Below are 27,689 nucleotides of genomic sequence, written 5' to 3' on the forward strand. Positions count from 1 at the left end.
AATGTTGACATTGGCACTTCTTACAACAAATGTAAAATAAGAGGGAGGGCCAATTTCAAGATTGGCCCTTTTATGCTGATTGGAAACTTGATAAAACACTTTGGGGCTTACATCTTAAAACCCTAGTACCTCTCATCCTATGTAGCTTAGACATTGCCCGTTTTTACATTATGAGGAGCACGTGAAACTATCTGGCGTACACCAATAAAAACAGTTTTAACAAATACTGAGGTTGGCCCTTTTAGAACCAAGCCACAGAACTAATAGTGTATTACTGAACTTCAGACATCCGTGCTGATACTCTGTTCTGAAGATACTGTGGAGAAAATGCATCAGGATAGTTCTGCGTCTATCATCAAGTGGTTCACCGTGTCCTCGTGAAATATCACGATACAAACTCAAGCCGACAGAAGCTCCATCACCCTCAGTTGCAATCATATTGTGGTCGACTACTACCAACTCGAGTTGTTATTCACTGGGTACGATGCCACGTAATAACGCATTTCTCCGATGCAGACACAGTGCTTCCATTGCCTCCGCTTCGGATACACCAGCAAGCAATGCGAGAACCGATCCATTTGTTCTAAACATTCGGTCTTGCAATACCCATTCCGTTAAATGTGCCAAGTGCAGCGGCGATGAAGTCATTCTAGATGAAAGATGCACTTTGATTCAGTCTGAAGACTGGTTTGAGGCAGCTCACCACGCTAGTCAAACCTCTGCAAGACTTTTCATCTCTATGTGACTACTGCAACCTGCAACCTTTTGAAGCTGATTACTGAAGTGAAGGCTACGTCTTTTACCAATCTTCACCATCCACTCTTCCCTCCATTTCTCCATTACCAAACTGACTATTTCTGGATGCCTCAGGACATTTCCTCTCAAAGAATTCCTTCGTTTAGCCAAGTTGGGCCATTGTTTTCTACTTGAGTACATTCAATACGCACTCATTAGTTATTCGATCTACCTGTCTAATGTCCATGAGTCTCCTCTAGCAGTGGATTTTGGAAGCTTCTATGCTCTTCTTGCGTGCACCGTATAACACACACGTTTCACTTCCATATAAGCCTAAGCTCCCGTCATATACTACCACAAAAGACCTACTATCGTCTAAATTGTTATCTGATGGTAACATTTTTATCTTTTTCAGAAAGTTTGTTCGTGCTGTGACCAGTCTGCAGTTTACAACATCTTTAGTTCTGTCGTCGTCAGTTATTTTGCTGCCCAAATAACAAAAATAGTCAACTTGTTGTAATACGACCCTTGAGTACTGGCTGTTCTTTAACTTAACATTGAGCACCAGTTATAATATTTACGGAAATTCTGAACCTACGGCTGTTCGATATGACGATCTGTCTTTTGTCGGAGTCTGAATGTTGGAAGGAAACTAATAAGACCGTAGATGCATGCATTTCTGAGTGGCAGGCGTCATTATTTCAGATACATACTTCAAAATTTGGGGACACTGAGGGCCAGCAAAGTTACAATAAAAAAAATAAAAAAAAAGGAACAACCGTAAATGCTGGTAGTATTCGAGCAGCGGAATGGGCGCTGAGTTTCGTTGCCACCCTGATTACGGGTACCAGTAAACGTTCTTCCTGGAGAAGTGATTGGACTGACAGGGCCGGCACCGTTCTACGCGCCGAGACATCTCTCAGTAGTGAATCCGTTATCGGAAAACGGATAAGAACTCAGTTTCTATTGAAATAACCTTTGTGTAAGTAGCCTGTTTGTATGCTGGTAGAGCTATAGACTGTGTTAATATCGCTGGCAGCACTCTGTGTCCTCGGCAAGAGATTCTGTTGTTGGGCGGACAAGCAGTTAGCGAGTGGGTAGAGAAGACATGATTTTCTTAGCGGAGACTCTTTGTTGGTAGGACGTGCGTTGTAAAATGAGGATGGGTGTTTTTGGTAATGTTTGAGTAGTAGAATTATTGACCACTATATAATTTTTAGAACTGGATGTCACATGAATAAGTTAAAATTTTCTAAATACATTGTTTACTCCTCAACAAAATCTTTCTTTTGCTAACAGTATGCCTCCTAGTAGTTAGAGTCTATAGTAGTTATAATCTTTTTATTTAGCTGGCTGTAGTTGTTGCTTTCTGTAATTGCTGTAGTTCGTGTTATGTAGATTTTCTGTGAGGTATGTGACTTACAAAAAAAGTGGGATTCGTGATTAAAATGAGTTTATGCAAATAGAAGAGTTGGATGTAGTTTCATATTCCTTTAATTTCATTTTTTTAAATTTTATTATTGTTAAGATTTCTTGCAATTCAGGGCCATTTTTTGTGTTAATTATTGGAAGTCATGTTGTCACTGTATAGCAGTCAGATTGCGTAGGGCTTGTATATCGTGGGTAATAAATGAATAGGGTAAGCCTGAGTTGTCTTTGTCAGGGAAATTTCTGTATGTCAGTGTTTAAAAGATAAAAAATTAAAGACTTAGTTTCAACTGTAACATTGAGAAAGGATACTGATTAAGCTGCTATTTAATAATCGTTACAGTCCATTTGAAATTCGATCCCTCTTTGAGTCGACGTAAGTTGATCCCTGACAGTGGCAGCCCTGTTACCAGCTTTCAAATATGAAGTGCAAACGGCTGCAGGTGAAAACAATAGCCGTTTATAGAGCTCCGGCAACATTGAGACGTTGCTATAGAAACGTGTACAATATCGCATAATATGATTGGTTGCAGCAGGCACGTGAAGCACCTGTACACAGCCCACTGGAGCAGTCAAGGACCTTCTTACAGCGATCCGATTACAGTGATAACGTTAGAAACTTCCCTGGCTCTCTCAATTGGCGGGAACAGTTGTAAATTCACACACTGCAATTGAAGGGTTATCAAACAATCACTTAACAATAATTCCAAATGGTACGCTCTGTTCCGTTGTATCAGTACTGTGGAATTTTATGTCAGAAGCCATCTAAAGTATGCGTCGTGGGCCTGAGTATAAGCTCTAATATAACATACTCTTAGTCTCATTACCAGATGTAATTTCCCCATAATCACCTCATTTAATTCTCCTACACGCCATTACTCTTGTTTTTCTTTTCTTGATGCTCATTTCACAACCTATTTTCAAGACGCTATCAATACTTTTCTGCTGATCTATCATGTTTTTTGCCGGCCGCTGTGGCCGAGCGGTTCTAGGCGATGCAGTCGGGAACCGGGCGACCGCTACGGCCGCAGGTTCGAATCCTTCCTCGTGCATGGATGTGTGTGATGTCCTTAGGTTAGTTAGGTTTGAGTAGTTCTAAGTTCTAGGGGACTGATAACCTCAGATGTTAAGTCCCATAGTGCTCAGAGCCATTTCCGTGTTATTTGCCGTCTCTGCCAGAACCACAATGGTACTGGGAAGAGTTAAGGTTTTTACAAGCATCTGCTCTCTCTGAACCGTTATCAATTTTCCAAACGTATCTGTGATTTACTTTTGTGCTTCCCCTATATAACCGTTGTGTAAGTAGCCTGTTTGTATGTTAGCAGCGGTATAGACTGTGTTAATATCTCTGTTACTGCCTGCTTTTCACGGCCTTCGAGGCTTCCCTCCATACTATAATTTCTGTACAAGTCGCAGACCATCTTCCGCTCCCTATATTTTAGCCCATTTAACTAGAATTTCTGGGCGAATAGCAATAAAATTACCAAAATAGTTTTCTAAATCTACAAATGCTATATCTATAGGTTAGTCTTTCTTCAAGACATCTTCTGACGTCAGATACTGTACACCATGTTATGAAAGGAGAATGGGCCATGAATTGAGCGTAATTCACAAAATCTGTTCGCAACAAGGTCTACTTCATTCAAGTCTTTGACTATATCTTCATTTCCATACATACTTCTCAAGCCACTGTGCGGTGCGTGGTCAAGGATACCCCGTACAACTACTAACCACTTCCTTTCCTGTTCCACTCGCAAACAGAACGAGGAATAAGCGACTGTCAATATGCCTCCTAAGTTCTCTTGAACTTGAACTATGAGTCCTAAGTCCTCTTATCTTCGTGGTCATTACGCAAATATACGTTACATTACGGCAGTTGCAAGTCGTCAACAGTACTGTCATTAAGACAGTCAGCGGAAAACAGAATCTCTCGCGCCGTACTTACGACGTTAGTAACAATGACTGCGGATCACGTCTTTTGGAGCGCCACGAGCCGTATGACAATGTCGTGAGTCGACTAAGGAGTAGGTGCGAAAATGACGCCAGGCGTCTCCACAGTGACACATCAACCAGAGATATTCTCAACATTTGTATCTACTGTAGCAATTTTCAATAGCTCCCATCGTCCAAAACCAGTATTTCAGTCCCACAGGAGATGGAACACCGTACAGCACACAACTCATCTGCCAAGTTCGTAGCACATTTCCTACAATACTGTGGCTCAGAATAATCACCTAACTGATGACGTAAGCATGCTTGTTTTAGTTTTGATACACTGCATGACAAAAAAGCTAAATGCCCAGAAGAAATGGTCGTAGGTCAATGTAACTTCGTACACATCACACAATTTTCTGCGACAGAGCACGGCCACCATAGTGCACTAGGGTTCTTCGGGTTCAGTGTTGTTACCAGGCTTGGTAAGGTCTATAACGGGCACAACGGTGTCGGATGTTGAGTGATGACTGAAAGACACAGAGAAGCCGTGTAATCGTCTGCGAGAGCGTTATGAGCACAAGGCACGTCTGAGAGAGCATTATGAGCACAAGGCAGAGTGTCAAAGGGACTTCATCGTTGGTGTTCAACTAGCCGACTGTTCGAAACGTTCAGTATCCTCAGTTTTAGGTGTTCGGGTGTCACAGTACCCCGCTGCTGGACTTCATTAGAACGTGATGGCTGGCGTACCCGTCGTCTAGGATTTTTTTTTTTTTTCTGTTGAGTCATCAGTCTTCTGACTGGTTTGATGCGGCCCGCCACGAATTCCTCTCCTGTGCTCTCCTCTTCATCCGAGAGTAGCACTTGAAAACTACGACTTCAGTTATTTGATGTATGTGTTCCAATCTCTGTCTTCCTCTACAGTTTTTTCCCTCTACAGATCCCTATAGTACCACGGAAGTCATTTCCTGAAGCCTTAACAGGCGTTCTATAATCATGTTCCTTCTCCTTGTCAGTGTTTTCCACATATTACATCGCTCTCCTACTCTGCGCAGAACCTACTCAATCGTTATCTTATCAGTTCACCTAATTTTCAACATCAGTCTGTTGTACCGTATCTCAAATACTTCGATTCTCTTCTGTTGATGTTTTCTCTCAGTCCATGTCTTACGGCCATACAGTTCTACGCTCCAAACATACATTCTCGGAAATTTCTTCCTCGTAAGTCCTATACTTGATACTAATAGACTTCTCTTGGCCAGGAACGCCTTTTTACCAGTGCTAGTCTGCTTCCATGTCCTCCTTACTCCGTCCGTCATTAGTTATTTTGTAGCATAGGTATTACAATTCCTTAACTTCATCAATCCTTATGTTAAGTTTCCTGCTATTCTCATTTCTGCTACTTCTCATTACTTTAGTCTTTCTTCGATTTTCTCTCGATCCTTATTCTGTACTCATTAGACTGTTCAATTCATTCAGCAGATCATGTAATTCAGCTTCACTTTCACTGCGGATAGCAATGTCATCAGTTAAAAAAAAAATTGTTCAAATGGCTCCGAGCACTATGGGACTTAACATCTGTGGTCATTAGTCCCCTAGAACTTAGAACTACTTAAACCTAACTAACCTAAGGACATCACACACATCCATGCCCGAGGCAGGATTCGAACCTGCGACCGTAGCGGTCACGTGGTTCCAGACTGAACCGCCTAGAACCGCACGGCCACAACGACCAACAATGTCATCAGTAAATCGTATCATTGATTGCCTTTCACCTTGAATTTTAATCCCACTTTCGAACTATTCTTTAATTTCCATCATTGCATCTTCCATGTACTGATTGAATAGTAGGGGCGAAAGACTACAACCTCGTCTTACGCCTTTTTCAATACGAGTATTTCTCTCATGGACGTCCACTCTTTATGTTGCCTCTTGGCTCTTGTACATATTGTATATTACCCGGTTCTCCCTATAGCCTACACTTACATTTCTCAGAATTTCGGACATCTTGCACCATTTTATACTGTCGAACGCTTTTTCCATGCCAACAAATCCTATGAACGTGTCTTAATTTTTCTATCGTCTTGCTTCCATTATCAACTGCAACGTGAGAATTGCCTCTCTGGAGTCTTTAACATTCCTAAAGCCAAACTGATCGTTACCTAACAAATCGTAAATTGACTTTTCCATTCTTCTGTATATCACTCTTTTCAGCAACGTGGATGCATGTGCTGTTAAGCTAATTGTGCGATAATTCTCGCACTTGTCAGCTCTTCTAGTCTTTGGAACTGTGTAGATGATATTTTTCCGAAAGTCGGACGGTATGTACACACAAACGTGAACAGTCGTTTTGTTGCCACTTCCAGCAATGAGTTCAGAAATTTTGGTGGAATGTTATCTACTCCCTCCAACTTTGATCTTAAGTCCTCCAAAGCTCTCTTAAATTATGATTCTAATACTGGATCCCCTATCTCTTCTAAATCGACTCCTGTTTCTTCTTCTATCACATCAGGCAAATCTTTCCCCTCATAGAGATCTTCTATGTCCACTTTCCACCTATCCGCTCTCTCCTCTGCATTTAATAGTGGAATTACGGTTGCACTCTTAATGTTACCACCCTTACTTTTAATTTCACCGTAGGGTATCTCACTTTCCTATACAATGAGTCAGTCCTTCCAACAATCATTTCCTTTTCTATTTATGCACATTTTTCATGCAGAGATTTCGTCTAAGCTTCACTGCACTTCCTATTCTTTCCTCAGCGATTGCTGTATTACTGAATTTCCCTGAACATTTTTGTACTTCCTTTTTTCATCGATCAACTGAAGTATTTCTTCCGTTAACCTTGTCTTCTTTGCAGCTACCTTCTTTGTACCTATGTTTTTCTTTTCAACTTCCGTGATTGCCCTTTCTAGAGATACCCATTCCTCTTCAACTGTACTGCGTACTGAGCTATCCCTGATTGCTGTATCTATAGCCTTAGAGAACTTCAAGCTTATCTCGACATTACTTAGTACTTGCGTATCCCACTTCTTTGTGTATTGATTCTTCTTGACTAATCTCTTAACTTCAGCCTACTCTTCATCACTACTGCATTTTGATCAGAGGCTATATCTGCTCCTAGGTACGCCTCACAATTCAGTATCTGACTTCGAAATCTCTGCATGATCATGATGTATTGTTACTGAAATCATCCTGGATCACCGAGCCAGAGGGCGCAGTGGTTAGACACTGGACTCGCATTCGGAAGGACGACGGTTCAATCCCGCGTCCGGCCATCCTGATTTGGGTTTTCCGTGATTTCCCTACATCACTCCAGGCAAATGCCGGGATGGTTCCTCTGAAAGGGCACGGCCGACTTCCTTCCCCATCCTTCCCTATTCCGATGTGACCGATGACCACGCTGTCTGGTCTCCTTCCCCAAACCAACCAACCAACCAACCATCCTGGATCAGCCGGCGTCTTCTTAATATACCTGGTCTACTTGTGATTCTTTAACAGATTATTCACTATTATTAGCTGAAATTTTTTACAGAACTCAGTTAGTCTTTCTCCTCTCTCATTCTCTGTCCCAAACCCATCTTCTCCTGTAACCTTTTCTTCTACTGCTGCCCCTACAACTGCATTCCAGTCCCCCTCGACCATTAGATTTTCATCTCCCTTTACATACCGTATTACCCTTTCAATATCCTCATATACTTTCTCTATCTCTTCATCTTCAGCTTGCGATGTCGGCATGTATACCTGGACTGTCGTTGTCGATGTAGGTTTGCTGTCAGTTCTGATACTGTACTGTTCGCCTAACGCACACTCTGCCCTACCTTCTATTCATAACGAATCCTACTCCCATTATAACATTTTCTGCTGCTGTTGGTATTACCTTATACTCATCTGACCAGAAATCTTTGTCCTCTTTCTATTTCATTTCACTGACACCTACTGTATCTAGATTGAGCCTTTGCGTTTCCCTTTTCAGATTTTCTACCTTATCTACCACGTTCACGCTTCTGACATTCCACCCCCCGACTCGTAGAACGTCATCAATTCGGTGGTTATTCTCATGGTCACCTCCTCTTTAGCAGTCCCTCCCAGAGATCCGAATGTTGCACTGTTCCGGAATCTTTTGCCAATGGAGAGATCACCATGAAAATTTTTGAGATATAGGCCACATGTCCGTTGGATAAATATTGTGTGTTTTCCATTGCCTTCTGCATCCTCATGCCATCGATCATTGCTGATGCTTTCGCGTTTAGGGGCAGTTTCCCATCCCCAGGACAAGAGAGTGCCCTGAACCTTTGTCCGCTCCTCCGCTCTCTTTGACAAGGCTGTTGGCAGAATAAGGGTGACTTCTTATGCTGGGAGCCTTCGGCCAACAGTGCTGGTAATTAATCAAAATTTAAGCAATGGCGGGTTTCGAACTCGGGACTGAGAACGTTTGATTACTGATCAAATGGTCTACCCTTTTTTTTCGCCCCTGGGGAGTAGAAAGTGAATCAAAAATAAGAAAGGAAACATGCCACCGCCGCTTATACCCCAAATAAAAAAACAAACCACCACTACAGGCTTTAGCCCCTATCTAAGCCTGCTTCCAGTACGACTAATCTAGAGCTATGAGGGGGCAAAAAGGATTAAAGAAAGGAAACCACAGGAGAGTCATGAAAAATAAACATAATTCGTTTTTGGCTTTTTTATATTATTTTTATTTATTTAGTTATTTATTTTTATTAACTTATTTTTATTTATTTTTTATTTTTATGTTTTGTATATAAGCGCCTTGAGCAGCGGGTCCTGCACCGACCAGCACGTCCAAGCGCGTCTACTCGTTAAATGGGCGTAGAATGCGTCATCGGTTCTGTTCGATCCGGGTAGGTCCCGATCAGTTTTCAGCTTCTAAAGGCTTGGACGTTCCAGGTGCAAGGCGGATCATTAAAGGTGCTCCCTAAGAAATTGGAGGAGTATTACTGAGAGCGTGGCTTGCGTGTTAGGACGCAGTGTCGTTCGTTGAGATAATTCCAATAGAATATCTCTGACTTACGGCCAGAATTAAAAAGATGACGGATCGCGTGGCAAGTCACAAAGTAAATTTTGGTGGTGGGGTAAAAAACCCCTCCGGGAATAAAACTGTGTGGATGCCTATCTGAGCTGGGGTTTGGCATGTAAGAAAGGCCAAAATACGCCGCGCAAGTGTCCAGACATCGGACGCTGGACTACAATGGAACCGGTGGTCGTCTTGCCCCTAGACCAATTAATGAGGAACGTAGTACTGTGCACCAACCACACTAAAGCGCCCTCACCTGCGCGCCTGCCATCCTACACTACTGGCCATTAGAATTGCTACACCAAGAAGAAATTCAGATGATAAACGGGTATTCATTGGACAAATATATTATACTACAACTGACATGTGACTACATTTTCACGCAATTTGCATGCGTAGATCCTGAGAAATCAGAACCCAGAACAACCACCTCTGGTCGTAATAACGGCCTTGCTATGCCTGGGCATTGAGTCAAACAGAGCTTGGATGGCGTGTATAGGTGCAGATGCCCATGCAGCTTCAACACGATACCACAGTTCGTCAAGAGTAGTGACTGGCGTATTGTGACGAGCCAGCTGCTCGGCCAACATTGGCCAGAAGTTTTCATTTGGTGAGAGATCTGGAGAATGTGCTGGCCAGGGCAGCAGTCGAACATTTTCTGTATCCAGAAAGGCCCGTACAGGACCTGCAACATGCGGTCGTGCATTATCCTGCTGAAATGTAGGGTTTCGTAGGGATAGAATGAAGGGTAGAGCCACGGGTCGTAACACATCCGAAATGTAACGTCCACTGTTCAGAGTGCCGTCAGTGCTAACAAGAGCTGACCGAGACGTGTAACCAATGGCACCACATACGATCACGCCAGCTGATACGCCAATATGGCAATGACGAATACACGCTTCCAATGTGCGTTCACCGCGATGTCGCCAAACACGGATGCGACCATCATGATGCTGTAAACAGAACCTGGATTGATCCGAAACAATGACGTTTTGCCATTCGTGTACCCAGGTTCGTCGTCGAGTACACCATCGCAGGCGCTCCTGTCAAGTGTCAAGGGTAACCGCAGCCATGGTCTCTGAGCTGATAGTCCATGCTGCCCCAAACGTCGTCGAACTGTTCGTGCAAATGGTTGTTGTCTTGCAAACGTCCCCATCTGTTGACTCAGGGATCGTAATGTGGCTGCACAATCCGTTACAGCCATGCGGATAAGATGCCTGTCATCTCGACTGCTAGTTATACGAGGCCGTTGGGGTCCAGCACGGCGTTCCTTATTACCCTCCTGAACCCAACGCTTCCATATTCTGCTAACAGTCATTGGATCTCGACCAACGCGAGCAGCCATGTCGCGATACGATAAACCGCAATCGCGATAGGCTACAATTCGACCTTTATCAAAGACGGAAACGTGATGGTACGCATTTTTCCTCCTTACACGAGGCATCACAACAACGTTTCACCAGGTAACGCCGGTCAACTGCTGCTTGTGCATGAGAAATCGGTTGGAAACTTTCCTCATGTCAATACGTTGTAGGTGTCGCCACCGGCGCCAACCTTGTGTGAATGCCCTGAAAAGCTAAACATTTGCGTATCACAGCTTTTTCCTGTCGGTTAAATTTCGCGTCTGTTGCACGTCATCTTCGTGGTGTAGCAATTTTAATGGCCAGTAGTGTAGAACAGCTAATCGATTCCCTGCCATATTCAGTGTCTTCTTGCACCAGTGGTCGGGTACTCGCAGCAGCCGCACTGGGGAATTTCCCTCCTGTGTATAGGCTGACGTTAACTCCACAACACAAACGGTTACGTCTAAAGAGCTCCCACGCTCGGGTTCCCGGGTTCGATTCCCGGCGGGGTCAGGGATTTTCTCTGCCTCGTGATGGCTGGGTGTTGTGTGCTGTCCTTAGGTTAGTTAGGTTTAAGTAGTTCTAAGTTCTAGGGGACTGATGACCATAGATGTTAAGTCCCATAGTGCTCAGAGCCATTTTTTCTAAAGAGCTGCCGTTCCTGAGTATCCTGGACTACTGATGAAAGGCGATGCATTTTGTTCAGTGATGAATCACAGTTCTCCACTGCCAGCTATGGCCACCATCGGTGAGTATGACGGTGACTTACCATTCTTTCCATGTTTTGGAGAGGCACAGCGGTGTCGCCCCTGGGGTCACGGTGTCGAACTCAAAATTCTCCAATGGATCGCATCGGCAGTAGCACCTAACAAAGAAAGCTCGCTATATACGATATGTATCATTAATCCATCGAGTCTGGCGACTGAAGGGACGTGATTGAAGCCCATCTCCCAGACAAGATGTAAATTTATGTTGCGAAGCATCCAGTACATCCAGGCTCATGGCACAAAAACTGGCTGTGGTACAGTAGCTTCTTGGTGCCAAATATTATTTGTCTCATATATCTAAAAGCTTGCTAGTGAATAGTAACTATTAAAAGGGAAACCTCCGTACCGTCCAACTCATCTGTCTAATCAGCTTTACGAAATAGGATTTTCTCGTCACCTCAGTTCGTGAAACGTCTATCTGCTCTCCTAAAATGAAACATCTCACTTTGACATTATATTCAACACAACTGTGAAATGCAGTGACCAGGTGTGATTAATCTATTCCCTTGCGGGATGAGAATAACTGATCACCTATATACGGGAAGTGTCTTTTTTTTCTGGACTAGCTAGGTGAAATGGCATACTGCCTAACTCAGAAAACATTAGCGTTTACTGAAGAGGAAGTGGATATCATGCAAACATTTGTGTTCGTAAGACCACTTAATATGGACAAGATATTGATAATACCAGACTCACGCCGCGCGGTATTAGCCGAGCGGTCTAGGGCGCTGCAGTCATGGACTGTGCGGCTGGTCTCGGCGAAGATTCGAGTCCTCCCTCGGGCATCGGTGTGTGTGTGTTTGTCCTTAGGATAATTTAAGTTAAGTAGTGTGTAAGCTTAGGGACTGATGACCTTAGCAATTAAGTCCCATAAGATTTCACACACATTAGACATTAGAGCAGAATCACGGCTCCCAGATGATTATGCTGTACAGATTGAACAGGTGTCCGATGATGTCTTCAGTAAATTATAAATGTGTATCTCCGTCATGGAAACTATAGTGTTCCTTTCGTCCGTTCCCGAAGCTTCCGTGGCGTCATGCGAGGCCCCATTCGGGGTCAGGGCTGAAATCCACGCTCACTTAGCGTTGTGCAGCCTGGGAGACTAATAACGCGGGATATTGCTCAAAAAAATGTTCAAATGTGTGTGAAATCTTATGGGACTTAACTGCTAAGGTCATCAGTCCCTAAGCTTACACACTACTTAACCTAAATTATCCTAAGGACAAACACACACACACCCATGCCCGAGGGAGGACTCGAACCTCGGCCGGGATCAGCCGCACAGTCCATGACTGCAGCGCCTAAGACCGCTCGGCTAATCCCACGCGGCGGATATTTCTCTGTAGATTTACTCGGAAACGGTTGTTGGCAGACCCTATCAATTCTCTACAGTGGTACTCTCTTAAATCAATCTAAACTACGATACTCGGCTTCGCTTTGATCCGCGAGAAAAGGATAAAATTGTCGCTATTCCAAAATAAATAATTAAGGTCCTGTAGCTACCCATTTACTTTCAGCAAGGTTCCGAGACTTCACCACGGTACTAGAAAATGTATACCGGTAACACTCCATACATTACCTCCAGCTGGTTTTTAGTAACTTTCGCCAGTAACCTCCAAAACAAAAAAAGAGGATAAAGGTTCATCATCAATTGGTCAAAAAACGCACAAAAGCACCACACTTCAGATTAACACAGAAATATATATATTTTATTGGTTTTAATTGGATCTCGCTAAGACAGTGTTATTAAACACCTCCGTCCAGCTAGCCAGTCTGTACCCGAGCAACCAGCGAAGTCAACCGGCAACTTATACAGGATCCCAAACCAGCGCACGAGAAAACCTTGCGAACTCTTTGGATACATGCTGCACAGGCACAACAACTTTACTGTTCACAGAGGATCGCTCACTTAAGACTTCATACACGACGTCATGTATGAAGTCGTAAAACAGTTGCTCCGCCCCACAGTTCCCAGCAGCTCCACAGAATTAACATTTAGCCCTTTCAGCCGACCAACCTCAGGAACAGGTTTCAGGAATTTCCATTGCCAGTTCTGATGCACTCTTCAGCAAAGAGCTGCTTCTTGCCAGAGTTTTCATAGTTTAGTCCCAGCAGGTGTTGGAAATCACCGGCCGTTGTGGTAAAATCACTTGCACTTAAGCTAGCATAGAAATGACTGCAATCGGTTTAGAAGAATGAAGGGAAGATCAGCCCTTCGCCTCCAGGCTGGACAAAACGCCACGTCTCTTGGATGTCGGAGACCGGCGCTACTTTTTACAACAGCGAACGGGATGAGCGCAGAAACGTAGCCCGAAAGTGATGTATTATAACTTAACCATCAGAGACTCCTCAACTTTACGTGTGATTTAACACCAGACAGTGATTTAAATCACACATTTGTTTTACTAACATTTGAATCCACAGCGCATTTCGGCTGCATCTTGCGATCATCAGGCGCATTAGTTACATGTACGTTAATCTGAAATGCACCGTACGAGTAACTGTAATCCACATAATTAGGGCACCATGCTACCGAAAACGCATTTCGCTAATAAATATTAGTAAAAAGTATCTGAAACAGTAACAAAATTACATACTGTGTTCGTCCGAGTGGTATCGGGATCAGTACCTAACTTTGTGCAGGAGACAAAACAAATTGAAATAGCAACTTCCTGCTAAAATCACCACTGCCTTAACATCAGAAAATGTGGAAAGTTACAGAATTACTGAGAACTTTTAGGAGAGTCTAATAAGATACAGGGTGTTCATAAATTATCTTTACAACTTGTGACTTTAGTAACTTTAAAGCTATGCTAGGCATTAACAAATGGCTTTACATGTGATACCTCAAAGTCTTTTTACCTTCCAGGTGAGACGATTTTTACGTAAATTGAACTCGGAAGCCTGATAAAATGCGGATGCCGCAAGAGAAAGCACAGTGTGTGGCCCGGTTTGTACAGACGACGTCTGACACACAAGTGCAGCGAAACTTTCAAACACAGTGTGGAAGGCAACCACTCTCCCGACCAACTATTCGGACTTAGTGTACGTCATTTATGGCAACAGGAAGTGTTCTCCATAGACAGGGGGGGAGTCGCCCTTCTGTTCAGGCATCAACGTGGGCAAGGAGTACGACAAAAACGATGCGTACGGCGGCTAGAGAGCTGGAAATGAGACGATCAACAGTGCACAATGTATTGCGTAAAAAGTTAGTGCTATATGCCTACGAGGTACAGCTCTTGAGGCATTAAAGCGTACGAACAAACCTTAACGCTGACAGTCTGCACTGGATTTTCACTGGATAGGCAACATTGACGCAAACAACGACTTTTTGGAGAAGATTTGTTTCTCCGAAGATGCAACGTTTTAAGTGCCCGGCAAACTGAATCGTCATAACGCTCGTATACGGGGTTCGCAGCATCTTCATCTTAAACGTGAAATATAGAGAGACAGTCCCAAGGTCAATGTCTGGTGTGTCGTGATGTACACTTGCATCATTGATTCTGGCTTCAATTGCGTTGTTTACCTGGACATGTTACAAGAGTTTCTGTGCCACAGTTGGAACACGTGCAACCTGATGTCATATTCCATCAGGATGAGGCACCACCCCACTGGTCCCTAAATGTTCAAGTGGTTCAAATGCCTCTGAGCGCTATGAGACTTAACTTCTAAGGTCATCAGTCCCCTAGAACTTAGAACTACTTAAACCTAACTAACATAAGGACATCACACACATCCATGCCCAAGGCACGATTCGAACCTGCGACCGTAGCGGTAGCGCAGTTCCAGACTGTAGCGCCTAGAACCTCTCAACCACTCCGGCCGGCCCCAAAATGTTCTTCAGTTTCTAGATGAAAAGTTTCCGGATAACTGGATTGGACGAGATGGTCCAGTTTCATGGGTGACGCGATCCCCTGACCTCACACCATAAGGCTTCTTCCTGTGATGTAGCGAACCAGTGCTCGAAGGCACACATTCGCAATGCATTTGAACATGTCTGCTTGGCGATCTTCAGTCGTACGAGGAGAAGAAAGGAATTTCGAGTAGCCGTAATCCGTGCCACGAACGGTGCACACACTTCATGACTTATTCTATCACACGTTGAACTCCAATTGTCAGAATTTAGTATAGAGGGTGGTCCATTGATAGTGACCGGGCGAAATATCTCACGAAATAAGCATGAATCGAAAAAACTAAAAACAACGAAACTCGTCTAGCTTGAAGGGGGAAACCAGATGGCGCTATGGTTGGCCCGCTAGATGACGCTGCCATAAGTCGAACGGATATCAACTGCGTTTTTTAAAATAGGAACCTCCACTAACGCTGTAACAGCATGCGTTCTCAGAAATGATAAGTTCACAAAGGTACATGTATCACATTGGAACAACCGAAATAAAATGTTCGAACGTACCTACGTTCTGTATTTTAATTAAAAAAACCTACCTGTTACCAACTGTTCGTCTAAAATTGTGGGCCATATGTTTGTGACTATTACAGCGCCATCTATCACAAAGCGAAAAAAGTGGTTCAACTAAAACATTCATATTTCTTTACGTAGTACACAAATATGTAATAAAAATGGGGGTTACTATTTAGAAAACGCAGTTGATATCCGTTTGACCTATGGCAGCGCCATCTAGCGGGCCAAACATAGCGCCATCTGGTTTCCCCCTTGAAGCTAGACAAGTTTCGTTCTTTGTAGTTTTTTCATTTGACGTTTATTTCGTGAGATATTTGGCCCAGTCACGATCAATGGACCATCTTGTATATTCAAGGGTATTGAAGTCTTAAGTTGTAAAGATAATTTATGGACACCCTGTACGTTGTTGCAGTTGTCAAATGCCTTAGTAATTTGATATATGCTGACCGCATGGCATGAAATAACAAAAATGAATTAAATAAAAATTCAAATAATGACGGCGACGAAGCTACAGATATATGAGTACGTCAAAAGTGGTATTTCTGCTCGTACTCTTTGAAACGTCCCCTTAGAAAAATTAATGAATTACTGTGCTGATAAACCTCTTACATTATTTGATTCTCAAACAGCTGAGCAGAACTGAACGTACTCAGACATTTCGCTCTTTATCTATTCTGATCAACACTAAACTGACACACAATATTTCTAGTGTAACGCAATCTGACTTTCAATAATCCGTATAAAACAATGGCCCTGACTAACATTAACCTATACCTTTCACAAATCACTTACCTCACAAAAATCTTCGTTACTCGAACTACTGCAATACAGCGAGCGCCACTACTGCCAGCTAAATAAAAGATTCGAACTACTGAAGGCACTAACTACTGATAGGCATACTTGGCAAATGAAAGATTTTGTTAGGGAACAAACAATGTATTTACCTTAATAGCGTTCAAAAGTCATAATAAATATAGCAGTTTATGACATCCAGTCTTACAAATTTACTGTCTCTGATGGACACACATCCAGATCATACGCTCTCAAAACTCCGCCATTTCTCTCCCCACATCCACGACTGCTGGCGGCTCACCTCCAACTGCGCAGCGCTACGCGCTCTTAACAGCCAACTGCCCAACACTACAATAGCAAATTCCAACAATGCAAACCAGCCACAGACTGCACACAGCACAGTCAGTGATTTTCATATAAAACGCTACATGGCGTTACCAACATAAAAACCTAAACAGCCTACTTACATCTTTCAAGCAAAACGCTTCAGAGACTGACATTGATGTTACTGCATCAGAATCTATATGACCCAAAACGGATGGACGTGCAGTAAGCGCCCAGGATATATACGCCGGTGAGACAAGTATTACGACCACTGTCCACCGCAAGATATTGAATACCATCTGGTGGGGAAGCAGGCACATATTGTAGTAAGAAAAGAACATAAGCGGAGTAGAGACGAATGGTGTACCATTCTAACAACGATACTGAGAGAGAATGGGCATAATCTACTAAAAAGATGAACGACTTTTACAATAGGGCAGATAGTGTTGTCGCTGGTCCTGGAACGAACATCGCGGGAACTGGTCAGCTGGTCGCTATCTGCTAAGTTTGGAGGTCGGAGCCTTATTCGCTCTATAAAGGAGCATAGGCGGCGATCTGCGGCAGATCTGTCGACAGAACACAATGCAGGCACAGTCACAAGGATTACGAAGCACACAGTACAGTGAACATTGTTAAAGCGGGGCTTCGCAGCAAAGCCGGCCGGTGCGGCCGAGCGGTTCTAGGCGCTACAGTCTGGAACCGCGCGACCGCTACGTCGCAGATTCGGATCCTGCCTCGGGCATGGATGTGTTTGATGTCCTTAGCTTTGTTAGGTTTAAGTAGTTCTAAGTTCTAGGGGACTGATGACCTCAGAAGTTAAGTCCCATAGCGCTCAGAGCTATTTGAGCATCGCAGCAGACGACTCCTGCGTGTCGCCGTACAGACGCACGGCGTCGTCAATTACGACTGAAATGAGTATTGGATCATCGAGATTTGTCCGTGGACGAGTGGAAACGTGGCACGTGGTCGGATGAATCATGTTTCTTGTTACACCAGGCCGATGGTCGTGTCCGGATACTCCGTCATCCAGACGATCTGCTGCTCAATACGTACTCTTGGCCACGGACGCAAGCCAGTGGGGGCAGTATAATGCGGTGGGGAACATTCACCTGGGCTCCCATGGAACCTGTGGTAGTAATGGGAGCACCATGAGAGCTTTGGACTACGTGAAGATTGTTACGGACCACCTGACGACGACTGCATCTTCCAGCTGAATATCGGTACCACAAAGAGAAGTGTGAACTCCCGTATTGTTGAACATAAGAGGAATTGCCGCCTGTGTTACACGGATAAATCGGCTGTAGCGGAACTTGTTTACCGGGAAGGTGATGATGAAATAAAATTCAGTGAGACGAGCGTCATATCAAAAACCTCGCATTATTATGCACGCATGTATAGAGGGGCTATCGAGATTGATAAACCCCGTAATAATTTTAACAGGAAAGACGAAGGTGTTAAACTGGATAAAATTTGGATGTCAGCGTTGCACCGCTAGCGTGACGATCGATTACTTTCAATCGAGAATGTTGGCATTACCAGAGACAATCTCATAGCCGACGCCATGTGATCGACAGTGGCGCCCTCTGTACTGCCTGTATAATCAGCTCTTCCTCGAGTTCTCTTCGCAGTTCGTCGCTGTACCTCCGAGGATGTCTCCCGCAGTCGGAGACGAAACGTCAGGGGTGAGTTTTATACTTCGACCAGGGCCTATCAGCCCGGAAGTTTTAAGTGAAGACAATACCGGCCGTGAAAGCTTACGTTGTATGATCAAACGTCTTCATGGGGAGGATATGTCAGCATCGGTTCGATGATTTGAAGGAATGCGCAAGAAGAAAGCACAACAACTGTGTACCCTCACCTTCCTGTTACGCTGCAGGGACACTTCGACGGTTCCGAAATTTCTGAAGGTGAAGAGGATGTTTCGCTCGGTTCAGGCTCATAGATAACTGTGCGTATCAGAAGGCCAGAAACCTGAAACAGTTGTTTGAAGCGCGTGCTAGTGAACTTACGTTTATATCGACATAAAAGTTTTCTGGGTATGGAACAGCGTCGTATTGTGTAAAACTATTGCCATGGTTGCAGTGGCTTTGTTCTGCGTCTAGACAATATGACGCGGTACCATACCTAGAAAACTTTTATGTCGACTGACTCTGACCGCGGAAGCCTACACAAATATGTTACGTTTATATTTTGGCCACCAAATTCGCTTGATCTCGACGTTATGGAACGCATTTGGGAAGCTACCTGTTGCCAGATCGGCACCCACAAAACACCAGCCGGTAATTTACCGGAATTACGTGATCTGTGCCTCCACATCTTGTGCCATGTACTTCTGGAAAACTGCAGCGGGCTTGTCAAAATCATGTCAAGAAGTATCGCTGCTGTACTGCGTTGTAAAGATAGACCAACTCGCCATCAGGAGTGTGTCAGAACTCTCCATTACATTGAAAACAATAGCCTACTTAACGTTATTCTCTGCATTGTGGAACCACTCAGATATCGATGGTGAAAATCTGAGGGCTAAACATGGGAGCGCGATTCTAAGCATTATTGTGAGAAGAGATCTGTCAGCGAGAGTGGAAGTAGTAGGGTCGGTCAAGAGCTCGGAGACAGAAGACGTGTCACGCTGCCCTCACGTCGGCGATGGCAGAGCTTACCAAACTCAAGGCCCGATTCCATTTATATAGCCACGAGACATTTAGATGGATTAACTACGCCTGAAGATGGAATTCAAGGTAAAATTCGCAACCATAGTGCAAAACCAATTGCAGGGTTAGGCTCGTGACTGTTAGTTCGAGTTTGCAATAATCCCATGTTTTTCTTGTCAGTTAAAGAAGCCTCCTTGTGCTCCAAATAATACTAATTATTCTCCATATCTAATTAATATATTTATGCTGTGGTTATTAAATGTTAACATAACTCTGAAATTGAAAAAATTTGTTAATCTGTCACTTAGACATTATTGATACTTATACGGTCATAGTGAGGCATTTCGCCATTATTTATTGTCAGATCCCTTAATAGGGCAGGCAGGTTAGAAAATTTAAAAGGGAGTTTTGCTATTTGGGGAGCAAAATAACTGATGATGGTCGAAGTAGAGAGGATATACAATGTAGACTGGCAATGGCAAGGAAAGCGTTACTGAAGAAGAGAAATTTGTTTACATCGAGTACAGATTTAAGAACCAGGAAGTCGTTACTGAAATTATTTGTATGGAGCGTAGCCATGTATGGAAGTGAAACATGGACGATAAATACTTTAGACAAGAAGAGAATAGAAGCTTTCGAAATGTGGTGCTACAGAAGAATGCTGAAGATTAGATGGGTAGATCACATAACTAATGAGGAGGTACTGAATAGGGTTGGGGAGAAGAGGAGTTTGTGGCACAACTTGACTAGAAGAAGGGATAGGTTGGTAGGAAATGTTCTGAGGCATCAAGGGATCACCAATTTAGTATTGGAGGGCAGCGTGGAGGGTAAAAATCGTAGAGGAAGATCAAGAGAGTAACACACTAAGCAGATTCAGAAGGATGTAGGTTGCAGTAGATACTGGGAGATGAAGAAGCTTGCACAGGATAGAGTAACATGGAAAGCTGCATCAAACCAGTCTCAGGACTGAAGACTACAACAACAACAATACTTGGTCATGATGATTTCTGAAGTATTTAATAGACTTAATTAAGGAATCCCTTCTCATAAGTTATTTAGTCATTAACAGGACCAAAACAAACTCATTTTTATTAAATTCATTCTTAGTAACAATAAGCTTTAGCAGCTGCTGCTGCATGCTGCTGCGAATAGCTGTAAATCGCGTGGGAAAAGGCAGTCATCTAAAGACATGAGTGCAAAACTTAGGGCCAAAACAGAGACGCTGAGACACCACAGCATGTCATGTACTCTAATCCAGTAAATCTCGTTGCAAAAGTTAGATTCTGTATTACTTGTAAAGTCTTATTCAAAAACGCAGACAGATAGCTTAGGTATTCATTGTTCTTGTAGTTTTCACATTCAAATATGCAGTCAGATAGCTTATCCAAATGTTACTATTAAGTTTTTCATGTAACGGTCTGTTGAAACTGACACCCATACAACACGCACTCGGTGTTATCCAGGTTAGATTCCGCTTACTGATAGCTCAGCTTGCTTATCGAGTCCATTTTCACTGACGAACAGAGACATATTTGTTGTAGCTACACACATGTTAGTTGCATATACGTTGTAACTAACCTATTACTACGGGCTATTACGTTATTATTGGGAATGTAAATACTTATTGCTTGTGAAGTTAACTTGAGAAGATTAGGGTCGCCACCGACTCTAACCATACAACTAATCGAAGGTTTGGTGGAGTCGGAAAATAAATAAATTTGATCACAGACCAAAAACTCACAAAAATGCATACGTTGTGAGGTCGCTCATAGCGGATAGGATGTAATTAATAGTATTGCCCGTGCACTGTTCACGACAATCAAACATTTAAAATAAAATAGAAAATGCATGAACACTGCATAAAATCAGCTCCCAGCAACACACCTGAAAATAAGACTTAATCTAAAGAATTTGTTATGAAATACAAGGGGAGACTAATCACTGGACCTGTGCATAAGGAAACGCATTGGATGTGCTAACGGGAAAGCTACGAGGTGAATGGCTTAGGTGCAAAAACGTAAACTCGGAACACAAGAGAAAATTGTAGATAAAATAATTTATTCTTAAGATAAGGGTGTGAGGCATGTAGACGATTCCTGATAACACGTGGTTTGTGGAGACACAATTTCTAGGTATAGTGCCAAATTCCAACAATATCACATCACACAATGATGTTAACATTATCTAAAACAAACATGCGATCGGACAGTTAGTGATGCCGGTAGCCCAACAACTATAATGTTCTACCACGTGGTTGGCTCCCCATGGACGAATGATACATAAAGCAAGGAAAATTTACGAGAAGGCAAGGCTCTAAATATTTGGAAAGGTGAAAGCTTATGCAGGCAAACAGACAGTCATACATAAGTGAGTGCTCACTTCTTATCGACACCTTTGTGTAGCGCTCTTCCGGCGGATCCAAGCCTGCTACAAAAATTTGCTAAAAGAAAAATCTGCCAAAGTTTTGCATTCCTTGCTGCGACAAGGCAAAGCAATCTTCCAGATTTGAAAAGCGAGACCAAAAGCTAACAGCTCTCCCCTCGCCAAGTAACAACGCGCCACGCGGTCAGTCTAACTCACCCTTCTTCGACTGGAGCACAGCTGTGGACGCTTCCCGTACCGGCGGCAGACTGCCCCCTTTTTCCTCTCCAGCCGCCTCCACGCTCCGCGTGGACCGGAAAGCCCAAAGATGCCATTTCCGCCACCAACCTAACGCAGGTGGATTTCTCACAAGTAGCGCAAACCTCTTTGCCTACTTGACCACTACGAGAGTTGGCTATTCTGTACCAGTGCTGCTGCATCTGTACGACTATCGCAGACTTTCTGCAGCAGACTACGCCACCGTCTAGCAACGTGACACACAACCACATTCATTCAGTCACGCCACTATGAGAGTAAAGAGAAAAGAGAAACAAGGTAAAGAAAGAGAAATACTTGTGAAATTGGGCTACCGGACTAATGAAAGGTGGCTACAGGACCCTTTCAACGTTACAGCAGGTGATGATAATGTTTTGCCTTATCCCTGTTTCAAGATACAGAGGAATTAAAGACAGTGGCTGTAAGTGGGCATGGATTTATATAAATGGAGCAATCTGAGAATTTTTGCCTGACGAGATTCGAACCCAGGTCTTCTGCTTACTAAGTAGTTGGGCTAACGACTACGCCATCCAGGCTCAGCTGTCACCTCAACACCACAGACTATCCAAGCGCACTTCCCGCCAGATCGAAATTCTCAACTTACACAACACACTACTAGTGTTGTGCCCCTGCTCATTTAGCCTTATTAGTCCAGCGTCATCCCGATTCCGATAACAGGTCAAGCGTGGTGTGTATTTGCACTGAAAGGATCATTGGCCGTTATCACCTTAATTACATACACTACTGGCCATTAAAATTACTACACCAAGAAGAAATGCAGATGATAAATGGGTATTCATTGGACAAATATATTATACTAGAACTGACATGTGATTACATTTACACGCAATTTCGGTGCATAGATCCTGAGAAATCAGTACCCAGAACAACCACCTGTGGCCATAATAACGGCCTTGATACGCCTGGGCAATGAGTCAAACAGAGCTTGGATGGCGTATACAGGTACAGCTGCCCATGCAGCTTCAACACGATACCACTGATCATCAAGAGCAGTGACTGGCGTATTTGTGACGAGCCAGTTGCTCGGCCACCATTGACCAGGCGTTTTCAGTTGGTGAGAGATCTGGAGAATGTGCTGGCCAGGGCAGCAGTCGACCATTTTCTTTATCCAAAAAGGCCCGTACAGGACCTGCAACATGCGGTCGCGCATTGTCCTGCTGAAACGTTGGGTTTCGCTGGGATCGAATGTAGGGAAGAGCCACGGGTCGTAACACATCTGAAATGTAACGTCCAATGTTCAAAGTGCCGTCAATCCGAACAAGAGGTGACCGAGACTTGTAACCAATGGCTCTGAGCACTATGGGACTTAACTTCTGAGGTCATCACTCCCCTAGAACTTAGAACTACTTAAACCTAACTAACCTAAGGACAGCAGACACATCCATGCCCGAGGCAGGATTCGTAGCGATGACGCGGTTCCAGTCTGTAGCGCCTAGAACCGCTCGGCCACATCGGCCGGCTAACCAATGGCACCTCATACGCCAGTATGGCGATGACGAATACACGCTTCCAATGTGCGTTCATCGCAATGTCGCCAAACACGGATGCGATCATCATGATGCTGTAAACAGAACCTGGATTCATCCGAAAAAAATAACGTTTGCCATTCGTGCACCCAGGTTCGTTGTTGAGTACACCATGGCAGCCGCTCCTGTCTGTGATGCAGCGTCAAGGGTAACCACAGCCATGGTCTCCGAGCTGATAGTCCATGCTGCTGCAAACGTCGTCGAATTGTTCGTTAAGATGGTTGTTTTCTTCCAAATTTGTCCATCCGTTGACTCAGGGATCGAGACGTGGCCGCACGATCCGTTACAGCCATGCGGATAAGATGCCTGTCATCTCGACTGCTAGTGATACGAGGCCGTAACCGCAATCGCGATAGGCTACAGTTCGACCTTTATCAAAGTCGGAAACATGATGGTACGCATTTCTTCTCCTTACACGAGGCCTCACAACAACGTTTCACCAGGCAACGGCGGTCAACTGCTGTTTGTGTATGACAAAACTGTTGGAAACTTTCCTCATGTCAGCACGTTGTAGGTGTCACCACCGGCGCCAACCTTGTGTGAATGCTCTGAAAAGCTAACCATTTGCATATCACAGCATCTTCTTCCTGTCAATTAAATTTCGCGTCTATAGCACGTCATCGTGGTGTAGCAATTTAAATGGCCAGTAGTGTATTATCAGTGTTTGTTACATACTGCAGCTGGTCGTCACATACGATACTAGGCGCTGGTAACGCGTTCCGCTCTAGTGCGGACGTTGGCATTCCTGTGGCTTCATCGGTGCACCTGCGGAACGCGCAGCTCTTCGCGGAAGAGCGCTTACTTTTAAACAGAGCGGAGCCAAATTCGGCGAGGCAGCGGCGGGGTTCGCAGTCGTCTGGAATTGCCATTAGGACCAGAAACAAGCGCTGGCCGCTTTATATTAATAACGGCCCGCCCCGGAGCAAAGTGTTTTCTCCGCCGGAGATAATAAATTCCAGCGCGGGGTCGAGTCGTGCCGCGCTGCGCCGCTCCGCTCCGCCCTCGGTCCTCTTTCCTCTCCGACTCGCTTTTTCTCGTCCTCCGCCTCCGTCCACTGGGGCCGTGAATATGAAAGGGATTATCTGAGAGAACGTCCGTGAAAATACTTCGTTTATCGCCCTCTTCTCCTTCTTACGCGCGGTAACTACTCCGAGCGCTGCTACCGTGCGGAAAGGAGGAAGCGATTTTCCGGCCGTGCCTTCGTGGGTGGGATTATTTAGCGCTGTCTTCAGTTGTGTGATCATAGTCGGGCGAGTAGGCGGGGTGAGGTTCTAAATTAATCGTCCTCCGCTTACCTTAACTAGTCTCATCGAAAAACAGACATTTCGGGAAAGAGCGACGTGCCGCTCTGCAGAAGTCGGTCGCAATCCAGTCGAGAGGGGTTCAAGTCGCAATTAGGAGTTCGAGGACGTTTGGTTTTAAAATAATCCCTCGATTGGTTCGATATAGTGCTCCATCTCTTCCTGTCCTTCGCTAATCTTTCACCTCTACGTAACTATTGTACTCAGAAGATTCGGTAATCTCTTTTGAATATTATAATCCATGTCTACCCCTACCTCTTTCGTCTCTGATGCTCTTCCTGGACCAGCGGCTTACTTCTACATCTACATATCTACATCTACACATACATCTACATATATACGCCGCTAGCCACCAAGCAGTGTGTGGCGGAGGGTACAATTCGCGCCAAAGTCATATTCCGCCCCCCCCCCCTCCCGTCCCATTCGCGGATCAAGCGGGGGAAAAACGACTGTCTGAACGCCTCAGTACGAGCTCTAATTTCCCTTATCTTTGAATGGTGACCATTGCGAAATTTGAAAGTTGGTGGTAATAATATATGCTCTACATCCTAAGTGAAGATCGGATTTCGGAATTTAGTGAGCAGCCCCTTCCGTTTAGCGCGCCGTCTCTCTGCAAGTGCGTCACACTTCAAACTTTCTGTGAGATTTGTAACGCTCTCGCGATGGCTAAATGTACCAGTCACGAATCTTGCCGCTCTTCTTTGGACCTTCTCAATCTCTTGAAGCAGACCCAACTGGTAAGGGTTCCATACAGATGAACAATAGTCTAAGAATGGACGAACTAACGCATTGTAAGCTATTTACTTTGTTGAAGGACTGCATCGTTTCAGGATTCTACCAATAAACCGCAATCTAGAGCTTGCCTTAAACGTTACTAGTGTAATCTCATCATTCCATTTGAGATCATTTCGAATAGTCACACCCAGATACTTGAAGGATGTTACCGCTTGCAAAGACTGGGCATTTATTTTGTACTCGTAGATTAATAGGCATTTTCGTCTTGTATACGCAGTAGGTTACACTTACTAATATTGAGAGATAACTGCCAGTCATTACACCACGCATTTATTTTCTGCAAATCCTCATTGATTTATTCACAACTTTAGTGTGATACTACTCTCCTGTAGACTACAGCATCATCGGCAAACAGTCTAATGCCGTTGTCAATACCGTCAACCAGATCGTTTATGTAAATCGTTAAAAGCAGCGGACCTATTACACTGCTCTGGGGACACCTGGAGTTACGCTTGTTTCTGTTGAAGTTGCCCTGTTCAGGACGACATACTGCTCTCTGTTAGAAAACTTCCTATCCACTCTACGACAGTCATTTTGCAGCTTCAAAGATCTTCAGCCACTTATCTGTGTGCTAGCGCGGTGCATCTCTAGGCACGAAGTGCGAGGAATACCTTGATGGGACGAGAGATCTCTGACAGGCTTCGGTCACTCAGAACGTTGGGCGGTAAATGTCAGCTTGGAAGCGTCGTACCCACAGCACAAAGGGATCCTCTTTTTTCCTATCTCGCTGCCCTGACGACTCGATTTGCCGATTTTCCTCACAGAATAGGCACTTTATCTTGTGATAGCGAAGCGATTCAACCAAGTTCGTTCTGGATTATGGTGAGATCTTGCTGTTTTGCACATTTGTGCCGCATTTACCTGATTGTACATTACATGTCCTTTCAGATAATGGAGAATCAGGTTTCCTTAAACGATGAATTTTACAGTCATATTGGACATGGGGAATGTAAAGTCTTTGCAAGCGTTTTAACCTTCATTAGAATACTTAGTAAACGGTATTCACTTCTAATTTAATCATCCAAAGTTTCAAGTAACTTTTCTCAACGTTTTTACACTTGTAAGACGAGGTTAAAGATGCTAATAATAATATTTTGTAGTTTTATTTTTTCTATCGTGTACGGTTGGGATGTAAAAACACATGACCTTTGGAACTGAAGTTTTCCAAGAAGTATGTCATCCTGCATATGAACGTTGATAATTACATTACATTTCATTTCAGTTGGGAATTTATTATTCACCTCCCTGGTATTTTACATATTTTTACACGTGCTCTGCACCTCCACAGTGTTCACACAATTTATTAACATTCACAGTGAGAATTCTAATTCCACTTTCGTGTTTATTAACTCCGGTAAACACCTCTTTCTTGTGTTGAGTTTTGCGAAAGCCCTTGCTATCCCAAAACTTTAGCCATCACAGACAGACTGGTTTTACTGACATGTGCGGTAGATTTAATATGAAGGTGTAACAGTTTAGAGAATATAACCGGGATCATAATCTCATACGATCTCTCAGGTTAAAGGTAACTAAAGGAGGGCAGGTTTTGAGTATTCAGACCTTTACAATGTACACTGCAATAGACGTGGCACCTGAGTGCACCATGGAAAGAGGTGGAGTCCCAGCGCACTTCACGGCGGCAGTATCGAGGGAGGCCCTTCGTTGCTTGTCAGAGGTAGTGCAGACACTGGACTTTTCAAGTGTCACCGAGACGAGTACCTCGGTCCTGAACACGTCGTCGCCTCGGAATGAGTTACTGTTGGCAACAGCGTTTGTTTGATAGGATTCGCCATCGACCACCGCGGATTTTAACAGCAGGTATACGGGGTACAGTGTTGGAAATTACTCGCCAGTTCAATTCTGGACTACAGTAGCTCGTGAGTTACCATACCAGCCAGAATCACCACCAAACATGCGTATCTCTGCTCACAGAAAGCCACGGAACACCAAGGTTGGGATATTCGCACTGTTCTGGAAGC

This window comes from Schistocerca piceifrons, chromosome 4, assembly GCF_021461385.2.
Source record: "Schistocerca piceifrons isolate TAMUIC-IGC-003096 chromosome 4, iqSchPice1.1, whole genome shotgun sequence".
Taxonomy (NCBI): Eukaryota; Metazoa; Arthropoda; class Insecta; order Orthoptera; family Acrididae; genus Schistocerca; species Schistocerca piceifrons.